This window comes from Dreissena polymorpha, chromosome 6 (genome assembly GCF_020536995.1).
Source record: "Dreissena polymorpha isolate Duluth1 chromosome 6, UMN_Dpol_1.0, whole genome shotgun sequence".
Classification (NCBI taxonomy): Eukaryota; Metazoa; Mollusca; class Bivalvia; order Myida; family Dreissenidae; genus Dreissena; species Dreissena polymorpha.
Window position 1 is genome coordinate 92,785,188 of NC_068360.1, and position 27,269 is coordinate 92,812,456.

At 34.1% G+C, this 27,269-nt stretch overlaps 1 protein-coding gene across 1 annotated transcript in view; it reads left to right on the top strand.

The window, feature by feature from the left end:
* Positions 1 to 21,803: 21,803 nt before the first annotated feature.
* The window catches only part of LOC127836432 (neuroligin-2-like), a 234,091-nt gene continuing 228,625 nt past the window's right edge, over positions 21,804 to 27,269 (top strand). The window contains exon 1 of the mRNA XM_052363068.1: positions 21,804 to 21,877. The gene's annotated coding sequence lies outside the window, so the exon portion shown is untranslated. The remainder of the gene's footprint in view (positions 21,878 to 27,269) is intronic.

Below are 27,269 nucleotides of genomic sequence, written 5' to 3' on the forward strand. Positions count from 1 at the left end.
AGCATTACTTACACAAACTAGTTTCATTTCAGAAAATATTAAAATGAAAGAGCGTACATGTATTTGCTTAAAGCGAAGCAATAAGGATGACTCATAAAACAATAATTGTAAAAGTTTTACGTGGTCACTACTTTCTTCACATACATGAGTATTGCAACATTAATAATGGTAAAAAATAATAAATTGTGTAATGTAATCGTTTAATCGATAACTAGATATATGTACACATGTGTTGTAATGCGCACCTCATCACCAACTTAATACAATAAAACAACAACACCAGCAAACTAAAAATAATGTCGTTATGTAAATTGAAGTGTGAATTACTAACAATTAAAAGGAACTGTGTTTAGTTTCGATACAATGTTTCAATAGGGAAGCTTTCGTCTTTGTCTTAATCAATAGTTGGCATAGATTGACTTGAATTAAAATCCACCCTGTTTTTTATGAGTTAAAAGCCTTTCGGTCCATATACACTCAATGGCATGGCACTATGTACGTATAATTGAAGAAGGACAAAATTGTAAGAAATACGATATACTATTATATACAATATATGCGTGTATTTTTTGTGAATGTCCATAAGATATCGGATATATTTAAATTATATGTCAACTATTTCATATAAATTTCATTGTTTCCTTTTTTAAACGGATGACAGCCACTTACACTATCCATTGCTATCATGAGCATAATCAAAAGTCTAACCGCTTACTATTTCTTACACTAGATTTGGATCAATTATGTTTTTTTTCAGAAATGCATTGGCAGTCTGTATTAGAATATTTATTATATAGCATCGACCCAAAGTTAGAAATTCTCTACTGTAACACAAGCTGAAATATCCTTACGGTTTTAATTGTAAAGACTATTATACTAATCAAACACAGAAATGTCAAAAAAATGGTACCTCAAGTGCTTCACATTTCCTCGAAGTTGACGTTTAAGAGAACATATTCCCCTTGCTGACAATAACCATGACAAATAGTCGCCATGTAAGATTTGCAATTATGATAATATGCAACATAAAATTTGCGGGAGCGACTGAAATCTGCCCTGGTCTTTTGTAGTACGTAGGCGAATTTATGCCTTACTCGAAAGCCGATATTAAATTATAAATGAAGCATATTTTCTGAAACGTTGAAACTATGCGGTATATACATATATGTGCATGGATTTGTCGCGAGCATCTATGTAGTTTTATTTTTATTGTGTATATGACATATCGATCGCAACTCAATACTACAGGTTGAATATTCTAGTATTTGGTATTTTACATAATGTAACGGTTTGCTTGCGTGTCTGCTGTAAGAAATGCAGTATTTATTTCAAACAGACCTAGTTGGTGTCTTACTCCCTGAAATGTGTTTGGACATAAACTACCTGGACAGTTATATACATTTAAAAACATGTTCATGGCGATTTAACTTACAAATAAACGCACTGTTAATAATGCCCAATGGGTCATTGCCAACCTGAAATGGCCCACAAGTCATCCGGGGGTGACAAGAAGTCGGTTCTCGTCACCCTAGGGTGACTTCAAGCCGACGCCAGTACACTTCGGGTGACATGAAGCCGATTGTAGTCAACCGGGGGTGACATGAAGCCGATTCTTATAATCCGGGGGTGACTACAAGCCGATTCTAGTCACCCTATACATCAGCATAAAGTCACCCTCGGCAACAATTTTACTTTTTCAAAAACAAACTGCATGATTTGGTCATTATGTTTGAAGGTTTGTTTTTGAAACTCATTTAAACGAATTGTACCATATATGTATATAATATATTCAAAAGCCACAATAGCCTATATTAGATACCTTGATGCGATGCCGTTTGATATTAGAAATACGCGGGTGATTAAAAGCAGATTATTGTCACCAAGGGGTGACTAGAAGCTGATTCATGTCACCCCGGGGTGAAATGAAGTCGATTGTAGTCACCCAGAGGTGACTAGCGTCTGATTGAAGTCACCCCAGAGTGACATGAATCGGCTTCTTGTCACCCCCGGGTGACTTGTGCGCCATTTTATGTCGACAATGACCCAATGAACCTTAATAATAGGAATACGGAAACCATATTGTTTTGACGTTTAACCACATTATACCATCCTCATCATTTCTAAACGTTTCTCCTCGCGAGTAGGTACAATGAATGGGTGTTAAAGCCATCAACACCATAATGTACTGGGCTATACGGTTATACGGTACAGCGATTAGGATTGAAAACGTCCGTACACCGACATCGTATCTCAACACTTGTTTCTCGGGACTGCATTTCGCTATACTCGCTGCTAGCTGCTACAAATTTATTTCCAAAATTTGGATAAGAAGAGAAGGCTGTTCTCGGATACATGCTCTCAAATCCAACGGTGCTTGTAGGAATATATGTGCGTGTATTTCAAATTAATTGATAACCTGCTGTGTGCTAATTCCCGTTTATTTGGCTGAACCGCATGCATACTGTTTCTCAGTTTAGAAAATGGTTTGCTCTTGGATCTAATCAACACTCCCGCAAGCGCTTAACCATTGATTAAACAACGTGAGATCAAACTCATTTTCTGGCCAATCAAAATCCATGTAATTCCCATTGGGATGTACAATGCAAACACGTTACAAATCCAGAGTAAATATGTTGTTATTTGTTTATTTACAGCTTTCGCTCATTATCTAAACAAACATTCACGTTGATTCCCATTAACCCATGTATGCCTAGCGAATAGAAAAAAGGCCTTTACACATAGCGTAGAACCAGGTGAGTCGCCGCATAATGCGGCGTCTCATCAGGGTCTGCGCTGTTTGCGTAAGGAATTTCTGTAAGAAATATTATAAATATAGACATAAATATAATTGAAATCCCTAATTTTGTAAATAAATTGATCCAATTTAGAAGGGTGGGAAGGTCCACTAGGCATATCTAGGTTAATAGCGATGCAGTCGTTGTGCAATGTCATATTGTACTGTTAATGCACAATATTATTTACCGCAGTCTCATGACAGAAGTTTCCCATCTGTTGTTACACGTGTGTATACCCTCGCATTTCACGTGTATTGTTCGGTTAAACTTATAACCCTTAAATATTTTGACAACCGACATGCTCATTTGTTTTATCTAAGTGCGTCATTTGTTATCTTCAATGACTAATAAAAATGGAACATTTTAAAGAAAATTGTTGATATTATACGCGTGATTACAGTGCGTCCACAGTATCGAAACAACTTAAGCCCCCCCCCCCCCCTCCACGAGAAAGACGTGTTTCCAAGTGAAACCACATGATACAGCCGTTAACTTTGTTTCCAATTAAATGAAGTCGCACACTTTTTTATAATGTTAGTAACCAATCAAAACTGAAGGAGACGTTTAGCGGTCGGTGCTACTTTGAGTATAGCTTGACATATGTCGGTCTGCTAATGGCTTGATCAAAATGTGTTAAAATGGTTTGTTAACTTTCACTGAATCACAAACACACCAGAAATGAGCATGTGAATGTATCTCGAAATCTACGTTCTTGACAGTTACTATCTACTTGTATAACCTTTCAAGAGGACAATAACATAAACGTTGGCTTATTTCCTTTAAAATCATTTAACACCGTTCGCTGTCAATTATCTGGCTTACCAATGTTCGTTAAAGAAAACCGTCAGTATCAATTTTGCTAAACAATTAGATGGTTCTACATCAATAAGCAATGGAAATCGTCAAGAATAAAAACGCATTTTGGTTTTGATATGAACATATCATTGTATGTCTGTTACCTTTTTACCAATTTTCATTAATGTGTTATGTTTTCATAGTTTTGTTTTATTTTACTGGTATCTAGTCTGGCAATTTTTCTTACCCTACTAGTTCTTTCAACTTTTTTCAAATACTAGTATATATAATATTTTTCTTAAGCTGCATGTAAGTTATTTACTTCATTGTAGAGCATTACACCAAGTTCAAAACATTAATTCTCGTTAATGAATGCATTAATTTGTACATTGGACAATCAGTCTGTTAACATTGGCACATGGTATAATTGCATTTGTGCAAACGAATTCATCAGCATTAAAACTACATTGCAACAAACCAGTATACAAATGGCATTATGATGACTTATTTGTGGTTTTCTATTAAACAATGTGGTTTCGTACGTAATTTATAAACCCTATACACAATGCATACCAATACGCATGGTACTAATTTGAGTATTCTGATTATTCGAACAATATTCCGTTTACATTACTTCTCATTATCTGGCGTCATGCACTCCATTTAATTAGTACTATCTAGATTAAAGGGATTCCAAAGACGCACAACTACCCTTGCTGGGTGATAGGAATGCAGATTCCTGACGCTGACGATGCAACAATTTGTGCGCGTGCATGTTTTCAATAACAATTTAACTCCATATGTAGCGTACTCTTAACATAAACCCAAACCGACATTCAAGTTGCAATGTTGTGTGTGTTAATAGCAAAATGATGTGGTTTTAGTATACCCTTGTAATGTGAATCCTACACAGAGTTTGTCCAGCGTATCATTTCAGGCGTTAAGACAATACATCTAGTTGGAATGTAGTAATTGGCTGGGGTGATGTTTTTCAACAGGCATAAACATTCCCGTAGCAGAAGCGTTGAACAGTTAAATCACATAATTGTTGTCAACGATTAGTTCACATTCAAAGTAAATCGCATTTGTTATATGGTATTTCATGTGTGATTCCACCGATTTAAGGAATGACAGTAAAATACCTTACACTATTGCAAATTGTTTAATGGCATTATATGAATTGTATTCATAAAGTTATATGTTTGATACCTAACTAGCAAACATGTTCTCAAAATAAAATGTTACAAAAAATCCACCATCGGTACAAACAAGCTAATCCCACTTCCAAACATGGCTTATTTATAGTTATGTGTACATAAATAAAAAAACGTATTTGCGCTATCTGTTTTTACCGAAAATGTGTATTTGTTTCAAGAGCGGAAAGATTCGCCACGTAATCCCAGCAAACAATATTTCGCCGAATGCATATTATGCTATCTGCAAAAGTCTGCGGAAAGGAAAGCATTGTTGATGCCATAATTTGTTGAAATATATATCCACAGTATACAGTTTGTAATAATTGGATTGTGGAAGCTAAATCATTACATTGTTAGATACGTATTATCAAAATCGAAGTGTGACATGTTTAATTTGCTTTGTCCGATGAGATGTCTTGGTGCCTATTAATTGAAGCTTAACATCTGGGAATACATTTCGAAAATTGTAAACGCAATTCAGAGATACCGATTAAAACATGACAATGAAAATACATACTGACAATCTTCCAAAACGGCAAAGGATTAAAAAGCCTTTTTTTATCCATTTGATCAACAATACATGCTTTCTCAACCGAATCGGCTGTACAATCGAGCAATCAAGTGATCAGCATAACACATACCACATATTCTATGATTCTTTATATGTATGACAGACTGCTTTAATTTGTGCTTAATATGAACTTAAAGTCATGTTTTTAATTTCACTTTTCTGATGAAGTCTAATTGTATTGACGGTGTACTTATATGTGTGATGGATATGGGATCGATCTAGGGAATGTGTTATTCACAATGTTTTTGGAAAGTCATTATGCTACGAGTAATGTTAGCATTTACTAATAATACTCTTATATTAATGAAAGCAATGTTTTTAAAGTAAGTTCTTTTGAGTGTCAAGCTTAACTCAATGTAAATAATGTATACTTATTAGTAACACTTATATTTAACCTAGCGTGAACACGTGTTTTATAGTCTTTAAAATATTCAATGTTAAATAATACATTTTTTACTTTTCAAATAATAAACTTATAATGCAATTACGCAACATTTTTTCCGTATTTTTTATAATATGTAAATTATGTAAGATGCAAGTCAAGTTCTTAAAACATTCTGCGTGAAATTTGTTTCATGTTTACATAAACAAACACACACTATAAGTCATCGTTGTGTGTTCACTCATAATGATTGCGCTCCTCTTTAATCGTTCTAGAAGCTCTCTGATCTACAAGTGCTCTGAATACCTTCGTAAGAGCGTTCTTATTGATTGTAGTGGAACTTGACAATAGTGTAATCATTTAAAAAGTAACATTTCTCTTTCACGGAGCTTTCACTTTCATGGCAACATAAATATTTGTAGTCTGTATTTCTTTTAGCATATATATGGTCCCGTTTGCAAGTAGTTTCCTGTCTTATGCGTGCAATTTTTGTAATGTTTTTTAAGCAGATTGAAAGGGCCGGAAAAGCCGATAGTCTTACGGCATTGTACCCAATGGTTTAGTGTACAATCGCCTTTTATATATATATATATTGTAATTACGAAAGTTATTTCCATTTTAGATAGATTGTTAAATACGGAGGACTCCTTAACAATACAACGGTTTCGTTCAAGTAATAGTCTATCAAATACCGAATTACGCACTTCATTCATGTGTTGCATATGTAATCGCTCACATTCGCTTATTGTCATTCCAAACAAGTAATTTTCCATCATACTAACCGCGCAATCACGGTTCATGATGAAAGAATGACAATTATCTACATCCGCAATATTTAATTATCGCAATTCACCAGATTTATTGATTCGAAACCTTTCATCTGAATGGTATCGTACATTTTCTAAAATGAACAATGCAATTACCAGCGCCACGATAAGCCGAAACTTCGCCATATATTACAATATTGCATAACAGTCAGGTTTGAAATATGCGATGTTTTCAAAGGCGGATTGCCAACTATGTACAAACTTAGGGTACAGATCGGGGTTGTGTTTGTGTTGAATGTCATGTAATTATAGTCCAATAAGCAATGCAATACCTCGATTGCAATGATAACATGATTCAAGACCAAATATTACCAAAAATTAAAAATGATAGATATAAAAGTGTGTGATATATACACATATATTATGGATATGTATATACACTAAACAATGCGTAAACATATTGTTTACGTTCAATTTTAATTTTTGAGTTGATAATTTTTTATCAGTTTAAAAAAAAAATCAGTTTAAAATGGCTGTAAATTATGTTTTTTGTCACAAAAAGAATTATAAAGTCACTGCCCACATATGGTTTCCTTGTCTTCCCCAGATGGTATCAATGATTTCCCAACATGGTCATTAAAAACGCATATTTCTCCACAATAAATAGTTTTCTGGAGAAACCCTGCTGAGAGATTATGGCAGACATGTGAACGTTTGTATAAATTCTTTAATTATTGTGGTTGCTTGCAAATTAAAGCAGTTTTTTTCTGCCCTGAATGCCTGAACATGGCCCATTTTGCCCGATCTTTACTTCAGGGAGCCACATTTCGCTCATTTTTTAAGAAAATGTGTCAGGATTTTTTCTACATGTAAGCCAATACCTTTGTTATCAATGTTAATACACAGTTGTTTCAAATTTCAAATTGGACCTTGAAAAATTTAATTTTTCCAATTTACTTTCCCTATGTAAGTTCATGCCAAAATGCACAGCACTGTCCCCTATGGTATTACAATACTCGCAAGGTATCGGGTTTCCTGGGGTGTAAATATTGCTACTTACATTGGTTTGTTTAATGAAAGCTGATATAATAATTTGTTTGGGAATTACATTTGATCATGTTTACGGTAACAATACCATCTGATCAAAAACGATAAATACTTGATTTTTTTGTCATAATATGCTGTCCATAAGCTTCGATAAAAAATAACTCGCGAAGGTGTTCAATACAAATTGACTTGAAAACCGCAAACGTTCTTCATGAAAGAAATTAAAACTAACACATATTTGTTTTATAATTATTGTATTATACCTAATATAAAAACCAAATCACAATTTCGAACCAAACATACAAAATTTATTTGTAGGCAACGCATTATTAAAATTAAATATCGGAAGCATGCGCATTTAACTAAGGCGATATTAAAAGAATGGAATGTTTATATATCAACGCAAGTCCACTTATGACGATACAATATGTAAGCATACATTATGTTTTACAAATGTATCTACATGCATATTTTAATAGCATCGGTACAAGTAGTTAAATCGTTACGTCATATGCAAAGGGAAATTTTTTGTCGACATCATTAACGGTTGTGTCCTGAATATGGAGTTCGTCCTTTGTATCGTGAATGTCTTGTATATAATCATTGATGTTACGTTAATGGGTATGATTTATGTACCTACGCACACAACAATGTTTCGCTACATTTTCTGCCTCGCAAATAGAACAGTCATTAGAAACGTATTACTGTCCTATGCTTTAGCAGTTCGGGCACTGTAGTTGGTGTTTACTTTCCTGTGTAGTCTGGGTACATGTTAAGCATCTTAAAGCTATAGGATCGTAGACATTTACATGTTCTTCAATGTTATCGTACTATGTGCATGCTATTCAAAGACTTATTAATTAAACAAGCACTCCAATTCGTTATAAATGTCAAAGTTGGTGTTTGCTCTCTTAACTATTCAACACTAGATACTTTGGAAAAACGTACATACAAGTTCAACTATAAGCTAAGCTGCGTTCAATACGTACAATAATTGAGAGCGGTACAAATAACATATATCTTAGTGATAAATCACATGTATCAAATTGTGTGCTCAGTTCCATACACACAACTACTGTTCGTAGGTGCAGGTGTGGTTTGTTTATTTACATTATAGGTTATGTTGTAATGATAACGTTATATATCATTCATCAACATACGTATTATGTGAATTATGGTTATGAGTTAATGTTTCTTCTGCACATCACGCTCTCTAGCCGCTTTGATTTAATCCTGTATCTGCATAATTAAGATGCTACAGTTGTCAGACATTTAATGTTTCAAACTCGAGCATGTTTTACAATGTTTAGAACTTAAAGTTACACATGTTCTGAAATATATTGTTGACATATATAGATCACTAAAAATAGTACCCTTTTTACGGAATGGACGTAAGTCCATAATTATTTGCAGAATCGTACTAAGTATTTCGGTATAACTTAAACTTGTCTCAGTGCGGATGTTTGATTCATCAAGTCTTGCAACGATTAGCGCTGCGAACATTTGTACGAATTAAAACGTGTCGTTGATATTAAAAAAATGCTATGTTGCATTTAATCGAATAATGCATTATTGTATAACGTGCGTTATAAATAAAAAACATTCGTCAATTCACTTTCTTATCATGTTTGCCGAACATTTGTTTTCGTTTTATCAGTGTATTTATGTATAGGATACAGTGTGCATAACTATTGCTCGTGATCGTGGCAGCTTCTCTAATTAGTTACCACCGTGAATCTACGACAGGATCTTCATTCAAATCGCAAAAGGTCGTTCGTTCGTATGTATGATACTTTGATAACATGTCTTTATTTATAAGTATGTACGAAATAAATAACCAACAGCTTGGTGCATAGGCTGTGCATGTATCTATCAATGATAAGACAAAACGCATTATCATATTAAGACGATCTAAAAGGATACGTTTATAAAAAGCAATTGTATGGCAAACGAAAACATTGTACATATCGATACATTGTATTAACTATTTGAACGCTTTTATAACTACGGCACGAAATATTTCTTTCTAAATAGACTTATACATTAAACAGCTATCCAGCATAGGAAACTATCGACAACCCATGGCCATTATCTTATTAACTTATGTAGACGTGTATCCCATAATGTAAGCTGTCAAAAATACGGGAAATATTTGGGAACTTAAATTGCTAAGGTCCTTGGGTTTTGAGATGGAGCAATAACCTGCCCTAACTTCAACATATTACATTCCGTATTTTACATGGTCAATGGCGATGTTGTTATACACACTATTGTTTTAATCGTAGCCGAAAACTAAACGTGTATCTAGATGTGTAAATGAGTCTTTATCGAAATAAATAATTAATTCATTCATAAAGTAAACATATGACTGTTATTGTTGTGTCGTATTTTGAAAGTGTAACTACATGTAAAATCTATGTTTACATCATTTATTTTAATCAAGTACAGTTACAAACAGTTATGAACAAACTTGTTCCTGGCTTGCACAATGCCATGACGAAATTATTAGGTTTATATCGCTTGACTTTCACTTAATTATTATTCCTGTCAACTATTAATATCCTGGCGATTACGTGGCTTTGTATTCACACATTTCGTAATATTGAGGAGAATCTACCGCCTGTACCTACGAATTGCTTTAATTCCAATACGGACAAGTTTTCGAGAAGCAAATGCACACATTCATATGTCCATGTTACATCTACTAAAACATGCTTTGTGTTTGCTGTTTTATGTAAAATATGTGTGTATTTTTTTCTTATGTTCTAAAACATGTATCTTGGTGTATAATATCGTCAAAGACACACACTATTAATTATTTCACAGCGACATTGATAAGAACATTTGTACGCGATGACATTGTTATCATCAATGTGGTCTCTTATTCGCCTTCATAAAATGTTTTAGTTAAGATGTCTTGATATGGACTTTATTTTGTATAAGAGCTGATGTTGTTAATACACATTTCTTGCACATTTATTTCCATTAGTGAGCGGGCAGAGTTCTGATGCAGTGGAATTATCTCTGATATATCGACGATAATAACCATGACCTAACAAAGCATAGGTGTAAAACTTGTTAACGTAATTGCAATGTGCGAATCAAAGCGCAAGGCAAACAAAAAGTGTACGGTAACGTTTTCATTATAATTTTATCGCTACTTTTCTATTGGCATATGACTTGTATTTTATCCATGCATGCGCTGCATTCCTTCGAATGTCAGTTTTTAATATACATTTATTTCCGAAATGTGTATTTGATGATAGTGATATTGTTAAACGTTTTGCAGTACCATTCTAAAATATACATTGTGCCCTATACGGAAACAGAAATATATTGACATTGATCAAATGAGCTTTTCAACGAATTGTTTCTGAATAGAGTTGTAAATTAATGCCTATCACAAGTGCACAATATATTGGGATTTGTTTCTGAAAATCTTCTGATAGATTGTAACTTGCTTTGAAATTGAGTCGATGGTAATGCAATCTGTCAAAAATACTGGGGATTTTTGAGCGCTTGTTTTATTGCGAAGGTCAAACTGTTAAGACATTGAACACCGATATTCGCAAAGAATCGACGTAAAACTACGGCATTTAATTATATTGCCAATTGCGGTGTTTATGATTATAGGACCCATTTGTGAGTACAATAACCGTTTGCAATCATATGAATTCAGAGGTGCGAGTCGGTATAGGTTAAAGTCAAGGGTATGAGTATATTTAATACAAATGCATACTTAAAGAAATGTATATATTATGCATAGTTTATGCATGTTCAGTATACATGTTGTTGATACATTAAAAAAATATGACTCCCAGTAGATTGTTAAGTTCTATTTCATACAGTTGTATATATATATATATATATATATATCGCTTATGGAATCAATGTTATTAAATTTAAGATTAATACCGAGTTCTACAAGTCATTAAAGCAAGTCGTAATAATTCAGAATGCCTCTAGAGCATGAATAAGTAATACAATGTTTATTAGTCATATAATACTACTTATGTTCGTTAAGTTATTTTGTTATTCATGGTATGCAGTACATATACACTAAGGACAACGAAGTGTTTTGCAATTCAAATTAGAACTACACTTAAGTCAAAATGCACGTATTTCGTAGAAATGATAAAGCACGCATTGCTTGGATTAGCAAATCGCGTTGTGCTCACATAATAAACAGATCAATAAGGAAAAACTAGTTTAACTGATTTCAATTTTTACATAATTCCATTTTTAAATTCAGACTAGATTATAACATGTATTTGATTTTGCTGAGACCAGTCAAATATATTAAATAAAATGACGACCCCGATCATTGATCACGGGTTAAATAAAAAACAATTGCCATATAACGCAATTTATAAGTTAGTCTTATTGTACAACACATGTCTTTTAAGAATTTGCATGTTCACATTGTACACTTGTATCAATATACTTCATTATGACGCTGTCACGTAATGAAGATAAAACAAGTCTCTGATGTCTAAAATATTTCTTTATTTTACTCTATTCTCTAACATCAAAATTGTATTTATAGTTTAAACATTATTTTCTAAGTCTATCTGTTGTATTTTCCTAACCCAAGCGCAGAGTGCCGCTCTCCTTCCAAACATCCCCATTTTGTCCCCAATTTAATTTGCATATTTTTCTTTTAAACGTTTGATTGGTCTTCAGCTAGTATGGTTATTATTCATTGGTTGATTCGTCAGAATATTCTAGAAGGAACACTTTTTCATGTATTCACTTGCTTGGCGGATATACTAAAATTTAATCAATATATATTGGTACTAATCAATTTGTATTGGTATAGAGTAATTCTGTTACTTTCGTCAGTACTATGACTTTTGTACTCCAGACAATAGCGGACCTTTTCATCTGTGCTGTTTATTGACCATGAATGTTACTTATAATCTCGTATCTATATGCTGACTCTGGACTCAATGTATTCTTATTTGGATTTAATCAGGTCTGACTTTCTATGTTATTGATTCCAATTATACCCCACCCTGAGTGTGTTTGCTTTCTTACTTTAAATAAATCTTTGTTCAGACTTTATCTTAACATTGCATATATACATTCATCTTAACTTTTCATATACATATTACTGAAATATAAACTCATAAGAATAATATATTAATTATATTATACATCTACATAATCAATTTCTAAATTTCAAAGTTCTATTTCCTAAATTAGTTTGTTAATAATAATGATATATTCATTATAACCCATTACATTACACATCTATATAATCAATTTCTAAATTTCAAGGTTCTATTTCCTAAAATAATAATAATATATTCATTATACCCCATTACATTACACATCTACATAATCAATTTCTAAATTTCAAAGTTCTATTTCCTAAATTAGTTTATACAACAATAACACGACAATAACAATACCATAATGTACAATGAGATAAATTCTTAATATTATATATAGTATATGTACATTACGTTACAACGCCATCTAGAAAATACTCTTTTCTCATTGGCTGTTTGACGTTACAAGCAGACCTCAATATTATATGTGGTGTCAATAGACTACATATGTAGACTATATGGTGCATACACTGACCCCATATATTCTATATGGTGTCAGTAAACTATATGGGGCAATACGCTGACCCTATGTATTCTATATGGTGTAAGTAGACTATATGGGTCAGTAGACAAGTTTTGTTATTGTTATGTAATGCTCTTGTCTTTACTTTAATATTCTCGATAAAACAAGTTATACAAAAAGTGTTTGTCCTTGTTAATTTTATGAGTTGAAAAGTAATTGGCGTGATGCAATCGTTACAGGTTTTGTTGCTGACCCGATACGTAAAATAGTTTTCCACAGAACCGTATATCCCGGATCGGGTCAGTAACTAACCCTATAAATATTATTACATAAGGTTCAATATAATTGCACGCATACATGCTACTTTTAATAGTCAACAATTTAATATGATAGCTATGAATACACACACTCCTGCTCTGTACATAGTGTAAGTGCAAATTGGATGATGCTAACTTAGATCCACGTGTGTGAATTCCTTAATCAAAAACGATCTTAACACAGCAGTAATATGCAATTATTAAGTAAGTACTTTATGAGGAATGTATCAATGAGCGTATTATCATAAACTCCAAAAATCTCCGGCGGATGTTGAGTTGATGTGTTTATCAATTATTCCAGGACATAATCGCGTCTCATCTGTCAATATGTATCGTTATGATCTAGTGAAGTCCCGCAGATCCATCTAATCGTAATTACTGTCAAGACAGCTCGTTTTGTCATAGAAGCATTTCCCGCTATACGTTATATTTTGTTAAGTCGCACCAATTGGCGAGGTCATATCGTCCACTTGTTTATGACACTACCCAAAGTTTTCACAGTGAGCAAGAGTCACATAACGTCCGCGTTGCGCGATGCAAAACGCAAATGTGTGTTTCAATAATTTTGTATTAATGTCTTCGCTCCAAGTTCTGAATACCTAGTTTATATTGATGTTATAAGTGTTTCGATATTTCCAAACTATAGCGGTCGTATATCTTGTTCACACTAAATACCTGATTAATGCATAAGAAAGAATTGCATATCAACAATAATCCAAAGTTCCCATGAACACATTCGCCTGATGTCAAAATTGTGCCGATCTATTGTTGTTGATGTTTTAATCTTGTTTTTCCAATACACAATACTTTCCGGTCCCTTTTTCCGCAAGATTTCATTTCACATGTTTAACACATTACCACGGCTCAAAGTTTAGGATCTATTTCCTCATGGCTGAACAGACATGTGTATTTTGCGTTTAACAGTTATCTTTTGATGCTCAAATATCAGCAACGAAATGTTCACAATTAATAAATCGGCCCTGTAATTGTTTCTGTCAAACCCATTGCTTTCTGAAGCAAGACAAATAACCTTTCATTGAACTACATTAGCAAACAACAATAATGAGTTCAAAGACAAATAAAATCCTGTAATGTTTTTTTTCAAAGGAATCCTTTACTGTTTAACAAAATGCCTTACGGGACACTGTTCAACGTTATAGTTAAAGTTAAGTAATCTGTGACAAAAGCTGCATATGCTCACTGAACAAAAACGTTTAATGAAAATAAAAGTAGAAACGACGAGTTCGACGGACATTTATTAAGTATGCGATTCAAGTCATGGTCAATTTGGGAACATAAAACTATTTCGGCGAGTTTTATTTAGGCGACGCGTTAAGTTCATACACAGGCTGAGTGTAAGCGTAGTAAGGGAATGCTTGAATGTTAAATAGTAATATATTATATAATTATAATTGTTACCTAGTCGACTGTTTGGATTACAGACATCAATTAAAACGTTCACATAAAACTGAACGCGTATACAACTTACATGAACAAATGCACGTTGTGGTTAAACATTATGAAAATAACATAGAAGCTGGGTTTGTAATGAAGAAACATCGGTTCTTTTAAACAAGCAGACTCTTATTGTTAAAGGACATAACAGTGTACTCAATGCATGCACAATCTATTGAGGATTAATATATTATTAGTGCGCATTATGTTTATTTGAAAACACTCCATACATCGAATATGTTACTAAATACATGTACCATATACTTTAAATATGGCTTGTATTAAGTTGTTCTGCCACCGAAAGTAAAACACTTTATATGTAATACGTTGTTCTGCCGATTTCTATTGCATGTAAGTGTTGTGCTGTTTTATCAAAATAGAATTATAGTTACACCGGTTTGCTAAACATAACACAATTCGACGTCTGCGTCACTTCTGTTACGAGCTATACTTTTCCTGAACTCATTTGAACGTAATTATGAAAACTGAAAATACACATTGGATTGTCCATTCTGTAAATTTTATGTACGTGTAAGTGGTATGTACTTTTTGCGTAAAGTGTAAAGTTTGATCCTCGGTTACATGGTCATCGTTCAGTTGTAACACGAGTCATGTGTACGAATTTATTATCGATACACACTTACGTGCATAAAGACCCTAGTTCGGTCGAACAAAACTCAATATATGATGCATGTTCCTTAAGATTTTTTTTCTTAAATTGCTCTGCATCCAAATAGAGAATTGCACAACGAAATAGATTAAATTCAAATTTAAAATCCGCTCGTAACTATAAGAGCTTCAAGCATGTTAAATTGCACGCAGTTAACAAACATGCACGTTTTAATGGCATCCCTAGATGTTCAGTTTCCACAGTTGTAGCGAGTTTAACAATACGGACAATCTCTATCAAAACTGTGCAGGCGTTTTCGTATTCTACCGGCCAAATGCATATCCATATTTCGTATATTGCTTCTATATTTACTCATATTATGATTGAATACAGAATGATAACAATATGAACAATAAGCTGTTTAATGTTTTTATGCTCGGTGATGCCAAACATGGGTTTTACAATATTTTCATCGGCACATATGTTTAACGAAAACAAATTAAGCGCGAAATTATGTGAACATATTAACGCAAGTCTGAAATAATAAGTTGTTGTTTTATTCTTACGAAAACGTAGTTCTGTTAAATGTCGGAAAAAGCCGTAAAAGAACATATTATGCAAGTATTATGCCGTGTTATAAATTATCACCATGTTAATGGAGTTATTTGCGATTTAAAAAAATGTGTAAAATTGGCTCATAAGTGTAATTCAAAATGTAGAAACAATACGTACATGTTATAGCATTTTGGTCGTGTAAGACATATCTGAATCTTAATGTATCGACCTGTCTTCACACACTAGAACACGGTTCAAACCAATAAAACACCGACCTAATAATTGCAATCACATTATGGAATAACGCATTGTCTCTACAAATTTTTGCACGTTCCTTTATTTCGTATTTATCATAAATAGAAATCAAAATCACTGTCGGCAAACTTTAAATAATCAGGATGAGACGTGATGCAGTAGTGTTAGTAAGTGACGCTTCGTTTACAATACAAATACAAAGGGGAAAACGTGGATTTGTGTTCATTACGTTTTATTATTTACACATTATATCGAATGATTTACTTCTCAGTATGGCAGCCTTTTTATGCACTGTATATGTTTATATTGGAAAAAATATTGTAATAAAATGTTCAATGCTATCTTTTTGAAACTGTTAAGACTATAGCTAACGAGTTCATGCCGACACAAATGAAATGGGCTGATGAAATAATGTCGGGTGTTTCTTGTTAATATCTACCTGTGTGTACTTATTTACGCTTTAAATCTCACATGCATATTCCAAATTTGAAACTGAATATATCAGCTCTCTCGTTTGACTTTGAACGCAGTATAATTCTATTTTAAGAGGACAACTTTCTTTACAGTCGACGTTAGAGGGCGCATATTTCCTTGATTGACAATAGCCAGGTCTAATAACTGACGTGTTAGCTTGGTACTTTTCAACGAACGTAAGCTTGCGGGAACCATTGTAATTAACTCGGAGGATATGCACTATGTAGGAGACTTTACATTTTATATGGAATCAGATAGTATGTGTTCACTCATTTCATAAATGAACGGGGATCTGTCTGCTGTATGCCTCGTGATTGCATACAAAAATCAGAATGATTGTGTTTAGTATGTGGTGTCATTCTGCTGTTCTTATATGTAGTTTTATACATTTGTTTTTCATACTTATGACGCTATATCTAAAGCAAAGGCAATTTAAAGAAATTGATATGATTGTATCGATCACAAGTATCACAAACGTTTATAATTTTAATAATTTAAATGTGTTAATTTCAATATTTTAGTGTTTCTTTAAGTTATGTTGATTGTTTTAGTATGATGCATACATACTGATCAGAACCTTTGACATGTATTTTCGTGTTCTATACCTTGCAAAGTGTGAACATTTCTCTTTTACAATAACGACCACATACGACCAAAACAACAATGTTGTAAAAACAACGTACGAAATGGCTATAGCATTAGCGGCAGTGCTCTCAGCAACACTGTAAGTAACAGCAGCTTCGTCATTGGTGCCCGTGATTTGTCATCTCCAATTGCAGCAACTCTTCTAAACCACAGCATATTCAGTTTCATGACCCCCAGAATAGTACTAGCAAAAGTAAGTAAAAGTTAAACACATATTGTACGACTAAATAACACGTTCTGACATACACACGATACACAAGCCGTTTTGTCTGTAATGGTTGTTATTTTATTTTTGTTTGTTTGGCGTCTTATACAGATACCAACCGTGTGTACGGCTGTAAATACTGTTCCTGTTTTGGCACATGTGAAATATAATGTCAAGTGTATGTATACACTTCATGAATCTGTTTTTCTTCTCGATTAGTAATCATAGAAATTAATGAGTGTTTACCTTTGTCTCGAAATTTCTTTGCGTTAAGTTAAGAACAAGTTTTATTTCAGCAAATATTACAATGAAAGGGCGTTTATGTGATATGATTAAAGCGTAGCAATACAGGGTACTCATACAACACAATACTTGTAATACTTGGACGAGTTTACTTCTTTCTTCGCATGAGTATTGTCATATTTATTATTTTTAAAATAATAAATTGTGTAATATTATCGTTGAATCGTTAACAAGATATAGTAACACATGTGTTGCAATGCGCACCACATCACTAACAAAATAAATAAAACAAAAAACAGCAAACAAACAAGAATACCGTTATGTGTAAAGTACTCACAATTTTAATGAACATTTGTTAGTGTTGATACAATGTTTCAGTAGGGGTGCTTACGACTTTGTCTTATTCAATGGATGGCATAGGTCGACTTGAATTCAAAATCCGCCCTGCATTGTACGAGTTAAAATCCTTTCTGTCCATATAAACTTAATGACCTGGCACTTTGTACTTACAGGACACAATTGGAAGAGATACGATATGATATTATATAACAGACATGCGTCGACTCTTAGTGAATGTCCCTAAGATATCGGATGATTTTAAATGATATGCAAACTGTTTCATATATACTTCATTGTTTTCTTTTTTTAAACGGATGACAGCCACTTACATTACCCATAGCTATCATGAGCATTATCAAAAGTCTAACCGCTTAGCATTTCTTGCACTAGATTCGGCTCAATTATGTTTTTTTCAGAATTTATTGGCAGTCTTTATTAGACTATTTATTATAGATCATCGACCCAAAGTTAGAAATTCTCTACTGTTACACAAGCTGAAATATCCGTACGGTTTTAACTGTAAAGACTGTTTTACTAATCAAACACAGACGTGTCCAAAAATGGTACCTCAAGTGCGTCACATTTCCTCGAAGTTGACGTTTAAGAGAACATATTCCCCTTGCTGACAATAACCATGGCAAATAGTCGCCATGTCAGATTTACAATTATGATAATATGCAACATAAAACGTGCGGGAGCGACTGAAATCTGCCCTGGTCTTTTGTAGTACGTAGGCGAATGTATGCCTTACTTGAAAGCCGATATTAAATTATAAATGAAGAATATTTTCTGAAACGTTAAAACTATGCGGTATATACATATATTTGTATGGATTCGTCACGATCATGTATGTGGTTATATTTTTCTTGTGTATATGACATATTGATCGTAACTCAATACTGCAGGTTGAATATTGCAGTATTTGGTATTTTACATAATGTAACAGTTTGCTTGTGTGTCTGCTGTAAGAAATGCAGTATTTATTTCGAACCAACCTAGTTGTTACTCCCTGAAATGTGTTTGGAAATAAACTACCTGGACAGTTATACACATTTAAAAACATGTTCAGGGCGATTTAACCTACAAATTAACGCACTGTTAATAATGCTCAATCGGTCATTGCCAACCTGAACTGGCCCACAAGTCACCCGGGGTGACTAGAAGCCGATTCTTGTCACCCTAGGGTGACTTCAAGCCGACGCTAGTCAACCCCGGGTGACATGAAGCCGTTTGTAGTCAACCGGGGATGACATGAAGCCGATTCTTATAATCCGGGGGTGACTACAAGTCGATTCTAGTCACCCTATAAATCAGCATAAAGTCAACCTCGGCAACACTTTTACTTTTTCAAAAAACAAACTCCATGATTTGGTCATTCTGTTTGAAGGTTTGTTTTTTACAATCATTTAAACGAATTGTATCATATATGTATATAATATATTCAAAAGCCACAATAGCCTATATTAAATACCTGGATGCGATGCCGTTTGATAAAAAAATACGCGGGTGACTAAAAGTAGATTATTGTCACCAGGGAAGACTAGAAGCTGATTCATGTCGCCCCGGGGTGAAATGAAGTCGATTGTAGTCACCCCGTCGGATTGAAGTCACCCCAGAGTGACATGAATCGGCTTCTTGTCACCCCCGGGTGACTTGAGGGCCTTTTTTATGTCGACAATGACCCAATGGGCCTTAATAATAGGAATACGGAAACCATATTGTTGTGACGTTTAACCACATTATACCATTCTTGCATCATTTTCTAAACGTTTCTCCTCGCGGGTAGGTACAATGAATGGGTGTTAAAGCAATCAACACCATAATGTACTGGGCTATACGGTTAAACGGTACAGAGACTAGGATTGAAAACCTCCGTAAACCGAAATCGTATCTCAACACGTGTTTCTCCACTCGGGACTGCATTTCGCTATACTCGCTGCTAGCTGCTACAAATTTATTTCCAAAACTTGGATAAGAAGTGAAGGCTGTTCTCGGATAAATGCTCTCAAATCCAACGGTGCTTGTAGGAATATATGTGCGTTTATTTGAAATTAATTGACAACCTGCTGTGTGCTAATTCCCGTTTATCTGCCTGAACCGCATGCATACTATTCCTCAGTATAGAAAATGGCGTGCTCTTGGATCTAATCAACACTCCCGAAAGCGCTTAACCATTGATTAACGCTTGGCTTGGGCAATTTTGTTGTGCGGAAGAAACGGACAATTACATCTTACTTTTCAATGGCATGTCTTCCGCCGCTTCGGAACTCAGCAGCTGTAAAGTATTAGTGCAGTTATCCCTCGGAAACCATTCATTGACTGTCATATTCGAGACGGAAAAATATGGGATGTTTGTGTACTGGATTTACGTGGAAACCACTTGATATGCGCGAATGGAATTTATTACCGCGAATTCAGTTTTTATTGTGTTTTGCGATGCTTACATAATGGTGTAGAACATTATTAACGTAGTTCATTTATCACGCCTGTTTTTAGTGTAATAATATGTTGTTGTCTAGTAGCGTGTATGTAATATTATAATTACTCAGCTATGCACCATTTATAACAAAAATATGTCCTGCACCCAGGTCAAGTATTTGAACGTATTTTGTGCGTGCGAGTGATTTGTCTAACCAAATCGTGCAAAACCAAATTACGGTTTATATCTTTGGTATTGTACTCAACGCTAAAGGAAATAACTTTAAATAATTGGTATGCATACATGTATTTAATTGTTTTATACTGCGTATCAGCCGTTATAAAACTGAGCGAAATGCTCACAATTATGTGGACTTGCAATAGTTAACTATATTTATAACAAGCTACTATATGCCATTATGTCATTAAACGACTAGTACGTAGGAATAAACAGTTTTTAATAGGTACACAACTTTTCAATTGATTAATGTTTATATTTCACAATCAATGAACATGTGATGTGAAAAAAGATACATATTTGACTTTGAGGCATGTATCGATGACCGATATAAGTACGAAACTACACGGATTCAGAATAAAATTGTTTAAGTGTTTTTTACATTAAATAATAAAGCTTTTTAAGGTATAATAGGTAGCATCAGTACACATAATTAAAGGGCATCTGTTTTAACACTATATGGTATAGCAGTGAATTAGTAGATCAATCACAGTGCGTTTTATGACTTTATAAGCGATCATATAATATTAATAATGCATTCCAGTAGTATTATTATATATTATATTATACTTTGCGCTCTTTCAAACATCAGTTCAATCAAAAGTGTCTATCCAACATGCCAGAGCGAGCGCCTCAGGCTTGGAAACGAGGAAATAACGCTGGATTTCGACACAAAGGTCATGGGAAGAAAGATTCAGTTTAGTACCATGTGTAACCTTCGAGACGTTGACGAATACAGAGGACTACTTTATGGCGTTATTAAACCCTCGGATAAGGTGTTTCGGTTCATGAGAAACAAGGATTTGGTTCGATCGACGGAACGGAAGTTGTTCGCCACAAATCACAAGCCTGTGTGCCCTCAACGCGCATTTCTGAAAGAGGAGTTTACACAAATGCCGGATTTGGTTAGGGAGCGGATTAAACTGATCGGTCAGTTCACGATCAACCAATCGGAAGACTGCCTCTGGCTCAATGTCTTTGTTCCTTCAAAAGGTAAGGTGCACAATCACGTACTGCAAATCGTGTCAAGTGAAGACATCTTCGAGTTAGCTTGCTTTGCGACCACTAGGCTTAATAAATTGGTGTAAGGTAGTGTTCTAGATTAGCTCCATATTAATTAGGAACAAGAGATGTGTTTGTCAGAAACGCAATGCCCTCTAATGCGCCGTTTTGAAGCCATATATTTTACTTTTGACCTTGAAGTATGACCTTGACCTTGACCTTTCACCACTCATAATGTGCAGCTCTATGAGATACATACGCATGCCAAATACCAAGTTGCTATCTTCAATATTGCAAAAGTTATCGCAAAACTTTAACCAAGGTTAAAGTTTTGGGACAGAATGACAGAGTGACAGAATGACAGACAGACAGGCCAAAAACAATATGCCCCCGGTCATTCGATCCGGGGGCTTAAAACATGTTCCGCTATTATTCCACCGTCCATTAATTTAAAATAGAAAAATGTCGTTCTTTTGTGGACTGCGCAGCCAATTTTGTCCCGTGGTGGTAAATGCTGAGATTTCAACCCACAGTAATTAGTTTGTATTTCATGCATAAGTGTGCATGTAGTAATTGTCAACGCGTCTTATGTGATACGGTACACAACATAGCACACGCTACCAAAGTGTTAAATGCGATTAAACTTAAGCATCGTCATTCCATATTTATACCGTCTTCTTTAACGCATATGATCACATAAATTATTGAACATGACAGTATGCGAATGATGTCATACATTTTTGGCCATGGTACGTTGAATCCAGTTAGATGCGTGCTTCTTTTTATAGGATCAGACATGTGGCCATGTAACGTTTAAATTCTTTAGCTGATAATTGTTTAATTATTAGTTGTTCGATACTCTTTTAAATAATATTGTGACGATCGTTTGTGTTGACATGGAACAATGGCTGGTTGCTAAACGGCGTGAAGCTCTAAGGGGCCTTTTCACGTTTTGGTAAATTGGCAAAATAAAACAAAGTTGTTTCAGATTCGCTAATTTTCGTTTTAGTTATGGTATTCAATTTGTGAGGAAACAATAATACTGCACATTTACCATGCTATAAAATATCCATTATATTCATATTTTATCGATTTGAAAATCTGAACATTATAAAGCGTTGCAACGCGATACGATTAAATAATTTGAAAAGTTTTGTTGTTGTCGTTATATTTTGTGAAACTACGAGGATTGCTTATATCAAGTAAAAAATACATTGCATCATAGCATGACAACAGACTGTCGAACGGTCTTTAAAATCCAGGATTCCAGCGGTCAGGGGTTCGAGCCCAGTTGAGGGTCACTTTTTTTCTTTTTTTAATCATACTCTTGTTTTTTTACTGGAGATTTTAAGTTCCAATATTTCAAGTTATCAATATTAAGCATTTTATGACATGTGTTCATATCAGATTTCTTAAACTAAATGCAATTGTATTTAGTTGTTTAAAATTGTAATGACGGATGTTACTGAAGTGTTAATTCTTAGGTTTAAACGCAGTTTACGCTTATACACATTCTTAATGAACCAACTGCCATAAGTTATGGATATTGCATAAACATGTGGTATGTATTTACCGGCACTGCCAAACAAGTTGCGTCAACTTAGCAAAGAATCTCCCAACATCCTCGTAGAACCAATCCTTCACGTAAGGTCACATTATTGGGTATCGTATACTATTTAGCACGAAACATTACCATACGTTGGATGACTTTACTTTAAAGACAATTGTGTTCATTACAACATTTATAAACAATCACGCGAGCCTTTCACGATTATTCGCCGATTATTCAAATTGTCCGTAAAACTAAACAGTTTCATAATTTGTTAACATATTTGCTTATGTCAATCCCATTGAGCTCATTTTCAAGACTATTAAACGCTCACCCACGGATAATTTCCAACGGATTGCTATCCAGTGCAACATGATTATTCGTCTGTGGCATACGAATCTTCTTCATTGCTAGAAGGCATAACTGCAAGCTACTGTTGCCCAGATAAAATGCCGTCAATTGCAATGAAGTTTTGAAGAAGCAACGCGAGATCAAACTCATTATCATGGCAGTCAGAATTCAAATAATTACCATTGGGATGTACAATGCAAACACGTTACAAAACCAGAGCAAACATGTTGTAATTTGTTTATTTAGAGCTTTCGCTCTATATCTTAACACACATTCACTTTGGTTCCCCTTAATAGCGATGTTTTCGATGTGCAATGTCGGATTGTATTGTGCATGTACAATATTATTTACCGCAGCCTCATGACAGAAGTCCCTTATCTGTTTCACGTATGTATACACCCTTCATTACCCGTTTATTGTTCGGTATAGGTTATAACCCTTAAATTGTCGCTCGATATTTTGATAACGGAAACGCTCTGCGTCATTTGCTTGATTTAAGTGCGTCATTTGTTATCTTCAATGACTAATACAATGGAAAAGTTTAATAAAAATTGTTGATATATATTACGGGTTATTACAGTGCGTCGACATATTCGAAGCAACTTAAGCCCCCCCCTCCCTCCCCGAAAAAGACGTGTTTCCAAGTGTACCCACATGATACATCCATTAACTTTTGTTGATATTACATGAAGTCTAACACTTTTTTATAATTTTAGTAACCCATCAAAACTGAAGGAGACGTTTAGCGGTTGGTGCTACTTTGAGTATAACTTGATATATGTCGGTCTGCATATCTCGAAATCTATGTTCTTGAGAGGGATTATCTACTTGTATAACCTTTCAAGAGGACAGTTACATAAACGTCGTCTTATTTCCTGTACAATCATTAAACACCGTTCGCTGTCAAGTATCTGCCTTAACAATACTCGTTAAATGAAACCCAAAGTATCAACTTTTCTAAACAATTGGATGGTTCTACATCAGTAATCAAAGGGAATCTTCAGAATCAAAAAACATGTTGGTGTTAATATGAAATTTAATTGTATATATATGTTACCTTTTTTACAAATTTGCATTAATATGTTATGTTTACATAGTTATGGTTTTATTTACTGTTATTTAGTCTGGCAATTTGTCTTACCCTACTATTTCTGTCAACTTTTTTAAATACTAGTATGTATTATTATCTTTATTAAGCTTTATGTTAGTTATCTACTTTATTGTTCAGCATTACACAAAGTTCAACACAATAACACTTGTCGTTAATGAGTGCATGAATTTGTAAATTGGACACCCAGTCTGTTCACATTGGCACTGGAGATAATTACATTCGTGCAAACGAATTCATCAGCATGAAAACTACATTGCAACAGACCAGTATACATATGCAATTATGATTCCGTATTTGTGGATTCCTATTAACAATGTGGTTTCGTACGTAATGATAAAACCCTCTACACAACGCATACCGATAAGCATGTTACTAATTGTGAGTATTCTGATTATTCGAACAATATTCCGTTTCACATTACTCCTCATAATCTGGCGTCAGGCACTCAATTTTCAAAAGTATTATCTGGATTAAAGGGATTCCAAAGACGCACACATACCCTTGCTCGATGATTAGAATGCAAGATTCCTGACGCTGACGATGCAACAATTAGTGCGCGTGCATGTCTTCAATACCACTTCGACGCCATTTGCAGCGTACTATTAACATAAACCCAAACCGACATTCAAGTTTGATGGTTATGTGTGTTAAGAGCAAAATGACGTGGTTTCAGAATACCCTTGTTATGTGAATACTACACACACAGAGCTGATTATGTCCAGCGTAAATCATATCAGGGATATAGACAATACATTTTGTCGGAATGTAGTAATTGGTTGGGGATGTTTTCAACAGGTATAAACATTCCCGTAGCAGCAGCGTTGAACACTTAAATCACATAATTGTTGTCAACTGTTTGTTCACATTCAAAGTATATCGCAGTTTTTATATGATGTATCATGTGTGATTCAAGCGTTTTAAGGAATGACAGTACAAATACCTTACATTATTGCAAATTGTTGAATGGCATGATATGAATTGTATTGATACAGTTATATGTATGATACCTAACAAGCAAACGTGTTCTAAATATAAGATGTAACAACAAATCCACCAACAGTAAAAAAGCTAACCCAACTTCCAAACATGGCTAATTTATAGTTATGTGTACACTATATCAATAAACGTATCTGTTTTTGTTTCCGAAAAGTTGTATTTGTTTCAAGAGCGGAAAGATTCGCCACGTAATCCCAGCACACAATATTCCGTCGAATGCATATTATGCTATCTACAAAAGTCTTCAGAAAGGAAAACATAGCTTATGCCATAATTTGATAAAAAATAGATCCACAGTTCATTGCTTGTAATTATTGGAATGTGGAAGCTAAATCATAACATTGTTAGATACTTATTATCGACATCGTATTGTGCCATGATTAATTTGCTTTGTACGATGAATTGTCTTGGTGCCTATTAATTGAAGCTTTATATTTGAGAATACAAATTGTTAACGCAATTCAGAGATACCGATTTAAACATGGCGATGAAAATACATGATGACAATCTTCCAAAACGGCAAAGGATTGAAAAGCCTTTTTTGGTAAAACACGTCGGTGAACTAATAACCTTTTTTATGTGACATTTATCCGGTTTTGATTTAAGTACATGCATTATAGTTTATCCAGTATATCAACTATGCATGCTTTCTCAACCAAATCGGCTGTACAATTGAGCAATTAAGTGATAAGTATAACACACACCCCATGTTCAATGATTCTTTATAATCATGACAAACTGTTTCAATTTATGTTTAATATGAACTTAGTGTAATGTTTTTAATTCCACTTTTTCTGATGAAGTCTTATTGTATTGACGGTGTATTTACATGTGTGATGGATATGGGATCGATCTAGGGAATGTGTGATTCACAATATATTCGGAAAGTCATTGTGCTACGAGTAACGTCAGCATTTACTAATAATACTCTTTTTGAGTGTCAAGCTAAACTCAATGTAAATAAGGTATACTTATTAGTAATACTTATATTTAACCTAGCGTGAACACGTGTTTTATAGTCTTTGTTCTCAAAGCATTCCGCGTGGAATTTGTTTCATGTTTATATTTAACCTAGCGTGAACACGTGTTTTATAGTCTTTGTTATATTCAATATAAAATAATACATTTTTTAAATTTCAAATAATTGACTTATAATGCAATTACGCAACATTTTCCGTACTTTTTTATAATATGTGAATTATGTAAGATGCAAGTCAAGTTCTCAAAGCATTCCGCGTGGAATTTGTTTCATGTTTACATGATCACACACGCACTATAAGTCATCGTTGTGTGTTCACTCATACTGATTGCGCTCCTCTTTAATCGTTCTAGAACCTCTCTGATCTACAAGTGTTCTGACTACTTTCGTAAGAGCG